Source organism: Macrobrachium nipponense, chromosome 24 (assembly GCF_015104395.2).
Source record: "Macrobrachium nipponense isolate FS-2020 chromosome 24, ASM1510439v2, whole genome shotgun sequence".
Taxonomy (NCBI): Eukaryota; Metazoa; Arthropoda; class Malacostraca; order Decapoda; family Palaemonidae; genus Macrobrachium; species Macrobrachium nipponense.
The window spans coordinates 31964091-31983446 of NC_061091.1; the positions used below are offsets into that span (position 1 = coordinate 31964091).

General features: G+C 36.0%; 1 protein-coding gene and 1 long non-coding RNA gene across 2 annotated transcripts in view; both read left to right on the forward strand.

Moving 5' to 3' along the window:
- The first annotated feature begins 3302 nt into the window (after positions 1-3302).
- On the forward strand, positions 3303-9433 carry LOC135203894 (uncharacterized). The gene is made up of 2 exons (XR_010312077.1): positions 3303-3404; positions 8734-9433. It is a non-coding gene; the product is annotated as an uncharacterized LOC135203894 (long non-coding RNA).
- Positions 9434-14336: 4903 nt separating this feature from the next.
- Positions 14337-19356, forward strand: part of LOC135205557 (uncharacterized) — a 183411-nt gene continuing 178391 nt past the window's right edge. Inside the window, exon 1 of the mRNA XM_064236322.1 lies at positions 14337-14602. The gene's annotated coding sequence lies outside the window, so the exon portion shown is untranslated. The remainder of the gene's footprint in view (positions 14603-19356) is intronic.

Consider the following 19356-nt stretch of genomic DNA (forward strand, 5'->3'; position numbering starts at 1 on the left):
GTGGGACTGCAACCTTATCTCAGAATAACTTGTTAGGTTAACATTTCGGCAGATACCCTCTATGAAGGGAAAAGGCATATAATAAGTATATGTGTGTGTGTGTGTATTCACGCATATACATTATGTCTATCCCTAAAGGAGGTGACGTTACTAGCCTAATTTCTGATTCTTGGTTTCCGTTGTTCGAGCCCATGAGCCGACGAATTTCTTATCAACTAAAAAGATTCCCCTTCGGTTAACATATATGAAAATATAATAATTCCAAGGTAGGGAGAATCAGATATTAAAGGACATTTGTTGCTTAATGCTTATCATATATATATATATATTATATATATATATATATATATGTATATATATATATATATATATATATATATATATATATATATATATATATATATATATGAGATATATATTATATATATATAAAACAGAGAGTGTATAATATTCAGAAAACTATATATATATATATATATATATATATATATATATATATATATATATATATGATATATGTATATATGATTATATATACATACTTAGCATATATATTATAAAACAGAGCGAGTTTATTCTGATCTCTCTCTCTCTCTCTCTCTCTCTCTCTCTCTCTCTCTCTCTCTCTCTCTCTATATATATATATATATATATATATATATATATTATATATATATATATATATATATATAGCTATATATATGAACGCATACCACAGGAAAAATAATAGGCCGAAATTCTAACCGGGCGCTCATTAAAGGACGAAAGCGCTCGGTTAGAATTTCTGCCTATTATTTTTCCTGTGGTTTTCGCTTATATCATGAAGTCAGGTGCATCATACTGTGATTTTTTAAAATATATATATATATATATATATATATATATGTGTGTGTGTGTGTGTGTGTGTGTCTTGTGTGTGTGTGTGTGTGCGTGTGTGTGTAGTTCAAGACTAGATTAACTGTTTTTTGAATCAATATTGTGGCGTAGCTGTACAGAAATGAGCATGTTTTAAAGGAATTGTATTATAACTGGACTGAATAACAGTTATATATATATAATATATATATATATATATATATATATATATATATATACTACTTCTTCATGGGGTACCATATTACATCAGTAGAAGGCCATAGTTTATTAAAAACGTTTCGCACACAATTCTCGGTGCATCATCAGTCTGTGAACATAAAAGTAAATACATTTTAAAAAGGAATTCACAAAATTACAAGGTAATTAAAAATTAATGGTTTAAAAAGAAAAACAGAAGTTAAAAGTTAAAAATTCTTTAAAACACTGTAAAAAAAGAGAGAGAACTAAGACACCATTCATCCAAGGCTTAAGACGAAGAAGGAATAGCAAAACCTGACGTCCCAAACAAAAAGTCAGGTATACCAAATACAGAGGTGAAGCCGTGATGTTATTGTTCAAAGAGGGAACTAGCCTTTTAATAAGTAATGACTCCAGAGTAGTTAGATGATCTGGGTCCTTTGTATATCCAATAATAGAGAAGTGCTGTTTCAAGAACTCTATTTTGCACATAGCAGCATGATTTTTAATGTTAGAAAACTCTGGTTGTTCAAGTCTCTGGCCTGTGCGAAAACTGAAAGCCATGTGGCTGCAATATCTCACTTGCAATAGCCTACGAGTAAGAACTCCTCTCTCTTAGATAAAATATAATTGGACATGTTAAAAATGCAGCAATTTCTTTGATAAAAATCAGGAATGACAACACCTAGGTTTTGAAGTTTCTTTTCATGACGTTCCCATGCAGACGAGATAAAATCATTGATAAATTTATAAAAGAGTCTTTGGTACAAAATTCTCACGTAGACTAACACAGATCATTGAACAAGAAATTTCCTGTCTTCAGTTAAAACTTATTTCTAATAATCCATGCAGGATAGGTTCATTTTTTAGCTGTAAAGATCGCTTGCAGTCCTTCATGAGATCTAATGTTGTATATAAATTCACATGGCCTGGATGTCCGGGCTCTTACATCGGATCTACTCGTAGGCTATTGCAAGTGAGATATTGCAGCCACATGGTTTTCAGTTTTCGCACAGGCCAGAGACTTGAACAACCAGGGTTTTCTAACATTAAAAATCATGCTGCTATATGCAAAATAGAGGTCTTGAAACAGCACTTCTCTATTATTGGATATACAACGGATCCAGATCATCTAACTACTATGGAGTCATTACTTATTAAAAGGCTAGTTCCCTCTTTGTCGTAACCTACCACGGCTTCACCTCTGTATTTTGGCATAACTGACTTTTTGTTTGGGACGTCAGGTTTTGCTATTCCTTCTTCGTCTTTAGCCTTGGATGGATGGTGTTTTAGTTCTCTTTCTCTTTTTACAGTGTTTTAAAGAATTTTTAACTTTTAACTTCTGCTTTTCTTTTTAAGCCATTAATTTTTAATAACCTTGTAATTTTGTGAATTCCTTTTTTAATGTATTTACGTTTATTGTTCACAGACTGATGATGCACCGAGAATTGTGTGCGAAACGCTTTTAATAAACTATGGCCTTCTACTGATGTAATATGGTACCCCCTGAAGTATTGTTATCTTCGCCGACTGGAGACACACACACACACACACACACACACATATATATAATATATATATATATATAATATTATATTATATATACGTATATATATATAATATATATATCTATATATATATATGTGTGTGTTTGTGTTTGTGTATATATATAATATATTATATATATATATATATATATATATATATATATGTATATATTTAGTATATATGTATATTCCCGTATCCAGATCATGTTGTGGAATTACAAGCAATACAAAATATATATATATATATATATATATATATATATATATATATATATATATATATATATATTCCCGTATCAGATCATTTTATTGTGGAATTACAAGCAATACAAAATTATGTGTGTAGTATACGTATATATATATATATATATATATATTATTTATATACGTGTATATATAATATATATATATATATATATATATATATATATATATATATATATATATATATACTACACACGTATATATACACACATAATTTTGTATTGCTTGTAATTGCGCAACAAAATGATCTGATACCGGAAATAAAAATGTGCCGTGTCGCGATAAAAAAAGAAAAAATTCGTACCGACTAAAAACTAGAAATGAAACGAAAAGTGAACGTAGATAAGCGAAAAAAAGGAGATTGATCTCATCAGACAGTTACTATGGCAACCGGTAATCTGGTATATCCTGTATATAAGCAGACCATTAGTTCCTGAAAGCCATTACAAAGTTTCCAGCGATCGAGACCACTCGTCCAGGGGAGCTGTTCTGTGCAACTAACTTATCGTGAACACCGAAGTCCTCTCAGCTATGAATCTGGTGAGTTGTGCTCGCATCCTCGCCTGTCTTGGCTCTTTTGTCAGTATCAATAGCTTTGCAGTTTATATATCTAAATTCTCATACATTTTACACTACGAATGGATGTCGAGCGTTCTTGTTCGCATTCGTTTGTGAATAGAAAAATGTTTAATTGCCACTCCCTCCAGTCGAAAAAATCGAACAAAACATCAAAGATTTTTTGTGTCAATTCCTCTTTTTATGGACGACAGCTTTAATGACGTTCATTTCCCCGCGCTAAAGCATAATTAAGCTCGAATTCATTTTTTTATAATAATTTATGGCGGAGGAAACTAGGTATCAGATTCAATTACCATCTTACTCTTTTTGCGCTATGCTATTTTTCGACACGATAAAGAGAGAGAGAGAGAGAGAGAGAGAGAGAGAGAGAGAGAGAGAGAAGATACCCCTTACTATTACTCAGAGACTGCTCTCGTGGAGGCGCCATTCAAAGTAAAAATACAAAACCGAGTGCAAAAGTTTTGCGGAAAGATGTTAAATGATGTCCGAAAATGTGCTTGTGAGGCGATTTTTTTCTGTTAATGGCCTCTTTGTACTAGAAGGCTTTGTAGTGCTCTGTTTTTACATTTTTACACCGAAAGGGACCTCTCCCAAAGAAGCCTTTGAAAAAGAAACTGGTGTTTATCTTTTCTCATTTGACAAAGTCAAAACAACGTAATCCAAAGAAGACCTAATTTGGACGGAGACACTCAGCGTACATTTTGAAGGATGGTGTCAAAGTATGTGATACTGGAATTAATTAAAAGAATACGTTTTTTAATACGTGGCTGTGAATATCTCAAAACGTTTTTCTGGACTTCGCTATGCTATAGTATGGGAAAAGCAATCTAATTAAGCAAATAACATTATTGCTGATGCTTTGGTTAATAAATTGCGAGTCAGCAATGTAGAGAATTTTAGCTACCGCTCTCTATTTTTTTCCCTTTCCTTTTTTAAAGTTAAGTAGGAAAAGCATATAAAAGCACTTTTCTCTGTTCCATTGCTTTAATAACGCCCGTTCATTTGTTTTTAACCATTTCGAAATGAGTAACCATATCAAAAAAATTTTGCATATGAAATAAAACAGAAAGATGAGAATTCCCCTCTCTACTCCACATTTTTCACAATTCGATCTGGATTTAGTGGATCAAATCCTCGATCTTCGAAGTCAATACTTCAACTATCGCTTCGATATGAACCGCTGGTAAAGGGCAGGGTTGCCGTTTTGATAAATTTCGTCTACTAGTGTGGCTTTCTGGTGACATCTGGCAACCCTCCGTAGCTTTTCTGACCACAGGCCACGGCACTGAGGAATGAAATTCTTCACTTACCTTTTGACGTTTCATTATGAAAATGAAGTTATAAAACGTATCCGGCTTATTTCTGCATGTGACAGGTCTAAAATAAATGGGAAAGCGTATATTTTACTGTATATCAAGTAACAATACCATTGACGTCCTAAGTATGTGAAAAAAACGTTTGTTGAAAGTTTGTGAAGCACTCACCTGCAAAGTGCCTTCATGAGCTGAGATGAACAGCGTAATTGAAGCTCACGAACGTTCGCTTCCGACTACGATTTCTTTGAAAATTAGAACTGCGTATGGTAACACTGCTAAAAGCCACTGTTAAGAAGTAAAAACGGCAACGCTGGTAAAAGGTCAGCTAACCAGTTTTACTGACGAAACTGAGGACCGGGACTCAGTCCTCAGAGTCTTCGCGTGTTGTTTCTCTACTCGACGCCCATCCTCCAGAGGTCCCCGCCAAATTTGCTTTTCGCTTTAGGGACGTGAACAGTCGCGGACAGAATTGGCCGTTGGCTTTGGCGAGATCCAGATGGGGCTTTGATATGATTCTCTTCAAAGTATCTGTGATATCTTCCCCGTCTCAGTACGTTTTATGCTTACAAAATATTTTTCCATGTGACCAGGATTTAAGTAAGGTTGCGCCATTTTCCCAAAATAGTGTGTATGCACATTAACAAGTCAACATCCATCCTTCGCGTTCTCTCCGAACTAGCTGAAAAATTGATTTTCAAAAGGAAGTTCTATCTTGAATTCAGACGCTTGAGTCCTGTTAGCGAGTAAATTTAGGCGAGATTCCTTGCCAGTTTTACCCTTCTGCATTATGCAGGACTGCACCATTTGTTCAAGTTGAATTTATGTATATAATGATTTCGTAACTTACACGGTGGAAAATGATATGCACTTGATTTCCTAAATTTTTAAGTGACCAACTGCAGAGAGATTTTGTTTATGGTGCTTTTATCGGGCCAAATGATCATGCTTTTGTTCAACAAGTGTTCAGCCTTTACTAGTTACATGATGATGATAATGTCATCATTATCAACGCCAACGCCTTTAATGCCGCGTGACCCAGTCTCAATAAAATTCCGTCATTCACGTCTGTGCTGGGATTCATTTCCCATAAAAATATTTACTCACCTCCAGCCTCCCGTCTTATAGTTTTCATCCAAGTAAGGAGCTAGTTGACACTAGCATCTGCTTTTCTCCTAAAGCTCGTTCGAAGGACATACCCACGTCATCTCTATCTCCCTTTTATCATTAACTCATCTGCAAGTGGAACTTGACTCGTTTCCCTCATGGTGTCATTCATCTAGGCGTCATACCATCTGACTTCTTATATTCCATTTAAGCATATTATGAAATTGATATAATTTTATAGATATATTTTCACAGTCATAGCAATACATGTCGTGGGAGACTTGTAGTACATATCTATGATGCAATGCTGACAACTGCTTCGTTCCACGCGCTGTGAGAAAAGGAAAAGCCGAGTTATCTCGGGTGCGTGATGCTTAAAATGGCACCAATTGAGGAAATAAAACGTTCAGATTATGGCCACTTTTTACCAAAGAAGTAAAATAAAGTCCAGACTGTGTCACAACAAAATTTTCAACAGGCGGATCAGTTATAGGTTTAAGCTATGCATTGATGTATCGTTGAATAACTACGTCTTCTAAATTCCTCACTAAATTCAGTTGAAAAGTTTATTCCCTAACCAAAATTACGATTCCCATGGAATTATAAAAGTCACGAGATATTAAATGAACGCCAAGATTGCCGGTGAACGACTGGTGATTGTAAAATCCCTTGTAAGTCGTAGCTCAAGGAGCATTGGTGAAAAACGCCGATAGTATGCCTACCATCGCAAGTTCTCTGCTGCGCCTAGAAAATGCTTCGTTGGTTTCGAAGTAGATTTTTTATTTTCTCTTCTCTAGTCTATTTTCAATAGAAAATGGAATTTCGTTATTAGGGAGTTTTCTTTGCAAGTTAATGGGGTTTCGTGCGTTGCAAGAATGGCGGGTGTATACATTCACTGAGAACATCTCAGGAAACTGAACAAAAATATGGGAGGAGAAGTAATAAAATGAGAGCGATAATAGATGAAAACTGCAACTTCCTTGGGGATAAAGACTCGCCTTTTCAATTCCCTTTTCTTTTCCTGTTAACACTTTGGATTGGTTACGTTACGCTGTCCGTCCTATCGGCCTCCATACTGAAATATGAAGTCATATAAACGAGAAGAATTTGCAGGCACTTCATTGAGGGGCGACGGGAAGGGCAAAAATCCCAGTCAACCGGCCACGTCAGTCAAGCGCGAACAAAAATTCCAGCCTTTCATGTTATTAGGATTTTTCTCCTCTCGACAGAATTGCTGATGGCCTCTTCGTTTTTCGCCCTCGGGTCATTAGAGATTTTTGCTTTCATTGCTCCGTGCTAGAAATGCACAAGCGTGTATATACACACGTACGTATAATAGTGTGTATATATAGCTAAATGTATATATATATATATATATATATATATATATATATATATATATATATATATATATGTGTGTGTGTGTCTGTATGAATGTATATATATATATATATATATATATATATATATATATATATATATATATATATGTATATATATGTATGTATATATGTATGTATATATCCGTGTGTCTATATATCTGTGTCAGGACAAAAACGTATAAACAAAGAAAACAGTACCATAGAAATGAAAATCAAGTGAACAGACGGCAAGAAATCCAATCGCAATCAGTATGATTATCTCAGACAATTCGAAGGACCGTTTTCATATAGAAATTTTCTCCCGTCGGAAGGGCTATGAAATACGATCAGAGTATTGATCCCGATCCCTGTGACAACACCCATAGACTCATAAAGATGGCCGACGAGGAAAGATATTTAGATGCAATCATTGAAAACCAGAATATTATTTGCTATCTGTTTTACTTATGCGAGTTGGAATCCTGGCTTTTAAGTATATCTGCTCATTGCCTTGTTTCTTCATGATTGGATTCACTGGAAAAAATCACAAAAAGAAAAAAATTCTCACGTGAACGAGTTTAGCTTAGTTTGCCATCTCTATCGAGCATATTCCCTTAAATAATGAGGACTTTGAACATGGCTGATTGTCATTTAATCTCGCATATTTGTAAATGGCATAAAACGACTGCAGACGATTGAACTCGTTATTATGAAAAGAGATGGGTCCTTCAATCTCCTGGAATGATTTCTTTTGGCGCTCACTTATCAGAGAGAGAAACAAATGAAAAATGTCGGGAGACGAAGGTATTGGCGTTAATTGCAGTCCGTAATCATCATTAGATTTTACAAAACAACTTGAGAAAGCAATGGAATCTTGATAAGTTATAATTCCGATACATTCCAAACGTTATAACTAAACTGAGAAAAGACTTGGTGCATGGATATAAAGCTAGACCATACGTATATTAGCGTAATTGTCCTTTAAATTATTAGCGGTAGCGAAGTCAGCCAGACACAAATCTTGAAACAGAAACACAAAATAAGACGAAAGAAAGAAAAATACATATGTGAAGAAAGTCACAACACTGAATACTTAACAACAACTAACAATAGAAGGACTGTGTGCTATAAGTAATAACATAAAAGTAATTTTCATAACAGTAAGATCAAAGTAGATAAGAGAGAAAATGGTCTCAATAATCCTTTTACTCCGCAAGACGCCTCAGTGTCATGTTAGCAGCTCACCAATTACCACCAATACTTATGACTGCAGTAATAACGACTATGATGACATTACCACATCAGTGACGAAAATAGAAACTATAAAAGTAAAATTAGTTGCAGTGACAAAGATAGAGATGACTTTGCCGTTATCAGTGATACCATGAACTGTAGATCATATTTCTACCAACGAGAAGAGAAGACGATAGAATTAACATTAACTTACCGTCATACATAATGATAAAACAACATAACAAACAATACTCATGTTCTCTTTTACTCTTTCAGCTCGGTCTGATCATCGTCATCGTAGCGGCCATCATCGGAATCACCCAGGGCCTGCCTGAGCCAGCCGTCATCATGGACGGTAGACCAAACATGATCCCCGACGCTTACGTGCAGCCCCCAAGGTTCCACTACCGCGGTTTCCAGAGGCCCTACCCAAAATACGACTGGTCATAAATTGATGTTTTTCTGTCAGATAGGATGGGATAGGATGGCTGCTCGAGACGGTGCAAAAAGATGGATAGGAGAGGAACCATTTGCACCACCATCTTTTCGTAGTATTGGTGATTCATTTCTAAATTACCTTCTGATAAAGCTCACCGGGAGACTATGTAATCAAAACCGTTTTGTGTGAGCCCAGATGATCAGAGACGGCCACTAGATGACGATTTAAAAAGAAAGAAGGAAAAAATATATTTACAAGGTTCATTATGTATATGAATTACGCTTCTTGAATTTATGCTGATATTGTCATGGTAAAAATCTTGATTTGTAAACTCATCCTATTTTGTAAAGTTGCTAATTTCAGGAACCGAAGCCAACCAAGACGTACCTGAATTTCAGCGCTTTATAACCCTGACAGTAATATCTGCACAGAAGATTATGCCACAGCCTGTCAGATTTCGTATACAAAGTGTCTCGAGAATGTCTCGTTCCATATCAAATCAAGGAATATATCAATAAAATAATTTAAGAAATGAAAGGTTTTCGTCTATCCATATTTTGGAAATTCTTAGCAAACAAATCAGATTCATATAATTACTGTGTTAACCATTTTTTTTACTGATCTGTTACTTCGAGTGTCCTACAATAATTTTCAAAATGATTTGACCTTATTCCTAGGTGGCTCTAACAGAAGAGTATCGTATAAGCTATTAACTGTACTAAGAGAGATCCGTAGCGGTGATGAAATATAGCCACGCTGTGACCGTCAAACAAGACATCAGACTGTTTAATATGCACTGTCCATTAAAAAAAAGACACTTTCACTGATAAATTTACTTATTAATCTATCAGTCTACAAGAATTCTCAGGAATTACGACCGAATCGTGTCACACTCCCTCTCCGAGAGATCGAAATCGGGTTTCCTGGTGGAAGGTCGAGTTTGGTATTCCAAGTTCTCTAAGCATTACTGAGCGGCACACACACAATTGCTAATTTCATTTTTTCCTCCGTCAGGTTTAGTTGCTATGTTGCAATTGGTGTCTGAAAAAATGTACAGAAATATGGAAAAGCATACTTGACACTCAGTCAGCTTCTGAGATAAGGAGGGAGAAAAGCAATTCGATCCAAATTGTGTCATTAGGAGGCTGGTCATTTGGACAGACATTACCATGTATAGCTCTGACACATGCATGGCTTCGGACTACTGTAATATATCGGAGAATTCTGTCATAGCTGGGTTAACACTCCTGCGTTGTAAAACAACAAAGCTTTAATGAAACATACCAAAGATTTATTTAGTCACTGTAAGCTCAACGAGAAAAATTATGTAGGCTCGTATGATGTCAATTTTGTTGTCGTTTTTCTTTTGTTAACAAAAGAAAATGATAAAAATGAAAATAATAGACAAATGAATAAAAGTCCGTTGAGAAATGTCCGTTGAGCCACCGTTAGGTAGCAAGATATCGTCTTTGAACTCTGTTAACATCAAGAGACACACAACCGCCAGGAAGGCTCTCCACACCTTTGCATGCGAGAGAATGAAGGACATATGGCACCAAGCCGAGTGACTTGTTGGCACCCTAATACAATAAGGTCGTTGCTTCTCCACCAAACCAGCAGCACGCCCAAACCTACGAGGCCACAGGTAGTAGAGGAAGCGGCAAATTTCCCTAAGGAGGGAATCAATGCACCTGTCGACAGCGGGCTAAATTGACCAAACCGTTATGAGCACAATTTCCACCTACAGTGCGCCTTTTTCGACCCACGGTTGTTCACAATGCCTTTTCAACCCCATCTGCACTGCTTTCTACCTTGTACTTCTGATACCAAAACCCCCGCCTTGGGTTTCTTTCCACCTAGCTGTCCAATTTCTTTAATTTTGCCTTGAATTTTTAACGTGTTAATTCAAGAGCTCCTCAGATGTGTATTTTCAGCTACCTATAATAATAATAATAATAATAATAATAATAATAATAATATAATAATATAATAATAATAATAATAATAATAATAATAATAATATGAAAAGGGGAATGGTAGGATGAATGTCAAATTTATTAACTTTTACTATCATAAATTTATAATTAACTGCAAAATCGTGTATTTCATACTGGGAATAAATGAAGAAGAGAATGATTCCATGCATACAAAGACGCGCTTGAGAAAAATCAAGTTGGAGAGCGAAGCCGCAGGCAAGAGTTCGTCAGATGCAGATATTTTCATATTCTCCATTTTCTTAAAAGGTTAAATGCTGGGAGTTCAGATGTAGTTGGTTTGACCGAACAGACTAAAGGCTACTTTGTACAACTGATGCTTAGCAAGAAAAGAAATTTACCGGGTTCTCGTTGCTTGACGGCTCGTGGGTTCAGACTTCCACTGTTTTTCACATTTTTGAGCAATTACCTTATTTTACAGATCATCCCATCATCATGCGTTTCTCGGACTATTATATAATTGGACTAGGGATGTAGGTTATTCTATACATTCAGCTTTACATGATATGATAAAAAAAAACTAAACTCTGAAGATGAATGAATAGATGAATTGTACTTGAGGCAGAAACCCGGTCACCTGAGCAAATATCCTATATCAGCCGGTCTCATGAATTGCAATTATTCTATCAATTCATTTATTAATCTATTTTTTCATCTAGTTATTTCCGTCTTTATTTATATGCGCACTCCGACAGGCTAAAGATCAACCTCAGTGTGTACATTTTCAAAAAGCACGTGTTGACATAAGGTCACATAAACCTAACTACATCAATAAAAATATCTGCACGAAGGAAGGCAAAAACATAGAACACTTTGTGTGTCTATTGCCTTTTCAGAATTCAGTTAATTTACGGTTTGATTTTCGCCATTAATATTCAGATTTGTTCAAACAAAGTTGATTGGAAACCCACCCAGCGGGCTGACTCAGGGCATACGGGAGCCCTGTCGTCAGTCGATGGAAATTAATGTCAGAGCAGCCTTATTCCTGCTCAATAGATTCATCCATATGTATACTCGCGACCTGTATTCGTTGCAATATGCAGATGAACCTATTGTCTGACACAAGACAATGCTCCAGCTCCCAAATTGCTAGTGACAACGGCAATAAATTATATATTATTATGTGATTTGGTTTTACCGAGACAATTTCTTCTTTTCATTTTAGAGATTTCCCTTTTATCTAGAAACAACCGTTCAACTTCCGTTTGTCTTTTCTAATTGCTAGAATCTCTCTCTCTCTCTCTCTCTCTCTCTCTCTCTCTCTCTCTCTCTCTCTCCACAACTTCCATTTCCTACTGCAGATCCTCCGATCTAATGGCTGGTCCGACTCACGTTCAGTCTTCCGTTTCATTTAAAGTAAATGAAGACTCAGCACTCTAGCTAACATCCCTTAGTTACGGGCCCCTCATTTCTCCTCGTATAACCGAGTGAAAGCCGACTCGCTTCCCATAAAGAAGAATTCTTGTGAATAAACCATGAAATAGGGAAAGACTCACAACGGGAAAATTGTTTCAGCATAAACAAAAACTATATCATTCTTGAAGTAACTGCAAACAAACAGAAAATTTTGTTAGTATAAAACATATACTATAGAAAATAAACTGCTTAGAATAGAGAATTATCTTTAATGTGTAAACTTACTAGATTTGAAATATTTTAAGATGACGATTTCATATATATATATATATATATATATATATATATATATATATATATATATATATATATATATATATATATATATATATATATATATATAATTTATATATATATATATATATATATATATTTTTTTTTTTATGCAATTCATGGTTAGTCTCCAGCTAAGTACATATTTTTGTTTTGTTTCCTGAGAATAATAATAATAATAATAATAATAATAATAATAATAATAATAATAATAATAATAAATTATGTTTTTATTAGGTATTTCGACTGGCATAAACTACGAAATGTTAGAAATTACAGACTACCTTTCTAACAGTAATGACGAAGAAGGGTTGAGTCGAGCAGAACATAAAATTTAGGCCAAAGGCCAAGCACTGGGACCTATGAGGTCATTCAGCGCTGAAATGGAAATTGACAATAAAAGGTTTGAAGGTGTAACAGGAGGAAAACCTCGCAGTTGCACTATGAATTGTAAAGAGAATATGGAAAGCAAGATGAAGGAAGAGACTATAAAAGGAGGTACAGTAAAACGAACGAAAGTGGTTGCAGCTAGGGGGTGAAAGAAAGCTGCAAAGAACCTTAAGTAATGCCTACAGTTCACGGCATGAGATCCACTGACAGCACCACCCCATTACGGGGATGACGAAGAAGGGAGACTAAATTACGTTACCCATATTAGAATAGGTCATATCAGTCAGAGAGTATCGCCTCAGTGACGTGGTTGGTATGGTGTTTGCTTCTCACCTCGGTGGTCGCGGGTTCGATTCTCGGCCATTCCATTGAGGAGTGAGAGATGTGTATTTCTGGTGATAGAAATCCACTCTCGACGAGGTTCGGAAGTCACGTAAAGCCGTTGGTCCCGTTGCTGAATAACCACTGGTTCCATGCAACGTAAAAGCATCATACAAACAAAAAACATATCAGTCAATGCAGAAAGCGGTGTCTTTTCGCGTGAGCCTCTTCTCTTTATTGATGGGGAAAGCGTCCTCTGCTCCTTAAGGTAGCGCTGATAACTTACGCGGGACGTTTCTTCTCCGAGAGCCAGTGTGATAATAGCAATTATCGTTTTTCCAAGTTTCATGGAGCTATTAATACCACATTGTAATATAATACCCTGAAGGTACTTTTTGTCACAACGTTTACTTTAAATTTTTATTTTTTTTTATGAATATGAAATTTCCAGTAGTTATTCTGTAAATATTGCGGAGGGGAGTGACCTTTTCGTCTAGGTTAATTTGAAATTCTGGAATGATTTAATCTAATTTGGAGTAGTTGACCTCTGACATTATGGCATCAATTTAATAAATATTTGATGAAATCCATTAACAAAGCCAAGAGAAATGTTTGCTGTTAATGGAGGAACAATTTCTCCTCGTATCTAGCTGGTAGTGGCGGCTTGGCAGTTTGTCACCCTTTATTATATCATTTATAATCCATAGATTATTTTATTTTACATTACTTCCTTAGGTAAATAATTTACGGTAGTACTAATTACTTTCTTTAGACGACGGATAAAACTCGTTTTTTTCTGTAAATGAATTACAGTGTAATAAGAATCGTTACAGTAAATCTATTCAAGATACCGTTATTACTCAAGAATACAACGGATACGGCGTTTCTAAATAATTCTCTCCTAGATTTCAACATCGAGATTCAGAAGCAAGACTTGAGCGATCTTTTATCAGAGCCGAGCGAAGTCTCGAAATGCTTCGCCTTGCAACGTTGGCAGCTGTTCTCAGTTCCATCGGTCAGCTTCCCCGGACCAGAGGAGGCGAGCACCGAGTCAGTCAGTCAGTTGCCTGACGGCATTAGTTCTGGATTGTTATGTGGTGCTGCGCTCCCGTTACAGAACACTAATCTCGAATGCAACCGAGAAATGCTTTTGTTTGGTTGTTACTCCGTTATAATCCTCGTTTACAACCATTCAAAGTTCATCTCTTGACACTAGACGCGTGTTTCAACACTTGGATGTGTCCCTCTCGCCTTTCGAGTGATTAACGTTTGAGAAAATACTGAGTGGGATTAAGCATCAAAAGAATCTGAGGTATTGACTATCCTAATCATTTCCTTTTTTTTTTTTTTTTAATATAATCTTCTTTGTTCTGTTTTTATGAAAAATCAATGAGAGTTGTTTACATGATTTTAGCTAATGTCTTAGACGAATGATCAGGTTCATGAAGTAAATGTAAAAAGGTTTCGTGAAGAGAGAAGGTAAGATCTGCTGCAGAATTCTCAGCAGATTTTCTGTCGAGTGGAAGGAAAGAAAAGTCCCATGCGCTTTGGCCTACATACAGGCACGTAAATAAACATGCATACAACTATCCTTCAAAGTGGATTACAAGATCATTTCCCCTTCAAGAACGCGGCTGCCAAAGAAAAAAGCAACTCGGCTGTAATTTGTTGGGTTACAACACCCACACATGCACACAGGCACACACACACACTATATATATCACTTCATATTCGTACCTATACGTGACTTTTATGTGACTGATCCTTTACCCTTCTTTCACGAAAGCACTCGAAAGCTTCATGAATATAAAACTAAATGTTCTAACGCTTCATTTACTTAGCCATAAAATCGCTGGTGACTTGGATGTAATCAGACTTAATCCAAGGAATCTGGACCAGAATGACAATAGGTGTGTCAGTATGGGTACACGAGTCATTCAATACGGGCCAGTCTTTTATTATAGCATAGTATCCCTTATATTGTACCGTTTATTTATAATCGTTTTCTCCCACAAGGCTTGATATAGAAAACGTGAAGGCAGTGCAGGGGATATTAAGCAATTCTATCATAACGTTAGGTAGGAAACAAATTTATTTTATGATCATAATATGGGATGCGTATTAGTCTTCACTGTGTACATAAATGCAATATATTTTCAAGAGTGATGTAGATGAAATATATACATAAATAATAATAAGAGGAAAAAGCTGATGAAACATCTAAAACTGCGTAGCTATAAGATGAATGTTTGATTTCAACAAAAATTATTTAAATAAATTTCTTTTACCATAATTTTTATAATTTTTGAACACCAATACTTTATAATAGTATACCGCAGGCCCTACAAATCATTTGGGCGGCTGATAAGACTGCCCAAATATTTATCCGTATGAGTAGTACTACTGATTCAAGGGAAAGTAAATACTTTCATTTCATACATTTACATTATCAATATTAGCACAAACGCATATACGTCTGCTAAGAGAGCCATGACAAGATCACATTGATATGTTTGAACTTTACATGGTGAGTGTTAGATATTGGATGTGGTAACTAAAATCACTGAATCCGTAATCTGTGTAGACCAAGCCCAAATATTTATAACTATAAAAAAATTAATACTAAGCAAATGAATAATTACGTTACCTCCAGTTAAGTGTAGCGTCTAGTATTACCTTCCTCCCAGCCGTAATTAAGATGCGTAAGTGGAGAATAGGTGTGCCATTAAAAACACACAAAGCCGACTGTGACGGATGTCCTTGCAAAATCAAAAAGATCTCAGACTTAAACCAGCATTCACTGGGGATAAGAATGAATATCTGGTGAAAGGAGAAAACCTGTTTACTTGTCACTTTTGTCTGTTTTGGTTTCAAGGCCTTTTCCATTGTTTCCTCAGTCGTAATCGATAGCCAAACTTCCCTTTATAATGACCTAAAAAAAACCTTTGCAAATTCATATGTATTCCTCTCTCAAATCTAGAATTCAATGGTTATGCAGTCTGCTGCCAGTCTCTCTTCCAAACAGAACACGAGTGTTGCTCCCTGTTTCACTCAAAGCTTCTATCAGGTGATCCGTATTCACCTGAGAAAGGAAAGGAAGCAGCCCTTGATTGTATTTCGTTTGTAAAAGAGACATGTTTGCAGACCCCATAACCGTTAAATTCTAGTTTCAGAAAGGAAAAATAAAATTTTACAAGTCATCATCTTTAATTAAGGGGAAGTTTGGCCATCTTGAAACTAAAGACAAAAGTTACAGGGAAACAGCATTGAAAGACGTAAACAGTTTTCTTCGTAGTTTTGAGACGTCACTGTAGACTAACTGAAGCATTAAAAAAAAAAGAATATGGGAGGACCATGACGCACAAAGCAGGAATAAGTGAAGGGCTATAATTATTCCTTCCGCTTTCACTATTTCCTGACTACCTGTACATTTCTTCTCTTCCTTTCAGTGAGGCAAATACCTCACTCAAACTTGAGCCCCTAATGGTCCTGCGCTGTAACTGTCATAAAAATGTAGATTCTATCAGATCATCGATTCAGACTCTTGAACCAACGGTGGAATGAAGTGATACTAGAAAGTGAACGATGACACCTAAACGGATCGGAAACAAGGCCTAAGAAATATCAGGTCAACCAAGGCGTAGGTAAATTAAGGGAGGGGGAGGGGGTAAAAGGGTGGTGGGGAACCTTCTCAGGGGGTAAGTTTTGTTATGCCATCTGGGACCCATTTAGTAGTCAGCCATATACTAGAATGTTCATTTTACCATTCATCGAATGCTTTTATCTTACTGAATATTTAAGGATTTCATTGTTTTTAATAAAATACGCATTTAGTTCATAATACCAGTAATTCAGAAATAAATTTTTTACCACATCTGTTTGTCATACTTGCCCATGAATTATCTCCTATTGATACATCTAATACAATATACGGATATTTTAGAATTATTGTCACCGAATTACTCTGAATTTCCGTTCTCTATTGCATCCAGCAGCTGTTCATTTTCAGGCCATTCTAAAGTTTCAGTGAATTCACTTCCTTGTCATATATCGCAGTTGTCTGGTAATCAAAGCACATTTGCAGAAAGACTGAGTTCAGGCTGTAGTGATTCATCGTCGTCGTTATGGAAGTAGGAGTGCTAATCAACCAAAAGCTGAAATGGACCAGCTATTATCCTCTTTGCAACTGACATCTATGCTATATTTTGATCACATAAGACGACTGTCTTTCCCTAAAATGTGTGATACAACTCTGTGTGCTTCACTGCAATTGTCGTTGGAAGCTGATAGCACTCGTACCTATAGGCTATCATCTGTCGTAGACAAGTAAAGAAATGCTTGAGGCCATCTTGGTTTAATCTGCAGGTTAATGTACATGAAATATTGAATTTGCCTTTTACCATTTTTAGCAATTTAAGCAAAAGATTGTGAGGAAATCTGCAACCCATTCTGAAAATGGTAAAGACCTTTACTGCCTTTCAGTTTCATTGACTTTGCCATTTACACATGGCATTCAGGAAGTTCGTCTTGATTTACGAAGTTCAGACCATATGCATGCCAGGAATCCGCAAGCGAAATGAAGGAACTCGCTCTCTCCCAGTCTTTGTCTTGGAATTATCCTCAGTTTCTAAAATACCTTAGCGATATCACAATTGTTTCCGGAATCAGTTCCAGAGCTAGCTTAACATTCATACACGAAGGCCATGGACATTTATAAGTTTATCGAAAACCTTATATGATGTTTTTAGATCGCTTTTACTTCTTGTTAAAAGTTCTCTCTTGGATCCGCGCTTGAAACAGGTGTGAAGCATGCTTCAGCAAAGACACAAATATTGTGCTCAGAGGTAGTTTTAATTGCAAATGCAGAATGATCCAGACTAATGCCTAAAGTATTTCACTACAGGAAATCCTGCTGCTTCTATCGCCGCAATTGTATTAAAATGATACGACTGTTCATATTTGCATCAAAATCATGGAATATCATTTGCTTCTATGATTTCTCAAGGTCTCTTTCCATAACACATTAGGCTTTACTTTTCAGAACATGAAGAGTATTGAAATTTTGACCAAAATTCCTTTCGCTACTTCTGTTTTATGTTTCAGTAATAATTTGAAACTGGCCTCAGATATCCCTGGTTCTATATTCAGTGGGGAAAAGAGAGAAAAGGAAATCTATAGTATTTTTTTACACACCTTATGCTTTCTTCCTTTTTTACCCCTATCAGAAAAACACTTGTGCATAGCTCAGTCACGAGCCATTTTATATTATACATATGTTCAGATAACAATATCATTAATGATATACTTTGCAAACGACAATAGCTAAAGGGTACACGGAAGATCCTCACCTAGAACACCCGCTTGATTGTGATCAAACGGTAAATGATGGCGGAGGACTCGCTGGCCAAACTCCGAAGATCTGACGTCATAACCGACAAGTTTTGGTCCCTGATTGGTTAACGTGGTATTCTTTAGACCAGGGTTTTTTCAACCTGGGGTACGCCAAGGGTCTGTCAGTGGGTACGCGCTCCCCATGGCTCTCGAATGAATGTTAGATGCCGACCTTCCATGTGCTTTAGCAAAAACTGCTCCTCGGCCAACTAGGATAGTTAGTGAAAATAGTTTCAGCCATTTCATTGACTCCCTTTGCAGCCGATGTAATAATAATGCATTTTGTTTTTACAGCTCAGTACCATAACCTTGAACATTTACTGCATAGGCAGAGGTAATTAATTATAAAAAATTTCCTTTTTATGGAATTCTTCATGTTTACAATATTATTGGTTATGTCAGGAGAGTTATGTACTTACTTCCCTTCTGTACAGCACTTGCAAATATGCACAATTTTATGTTTTTCTGAGTTGGTTTTGTTTTCCACATTATGCATAGTGAGGGGGGTACATTACTGGTGTTACAAATGCCCGAAAGGGTACGAGCGGAGAAAAAGGTTGAAAACCCCTCCTTTAGACCTTAGGTCTGATACGTGTCAAATGTTACACAACACTGAAGATGTTGAGGTGAGACAAGATTGACTCTCTTTTGTCAAACTAGGACTGAAAGAAACTT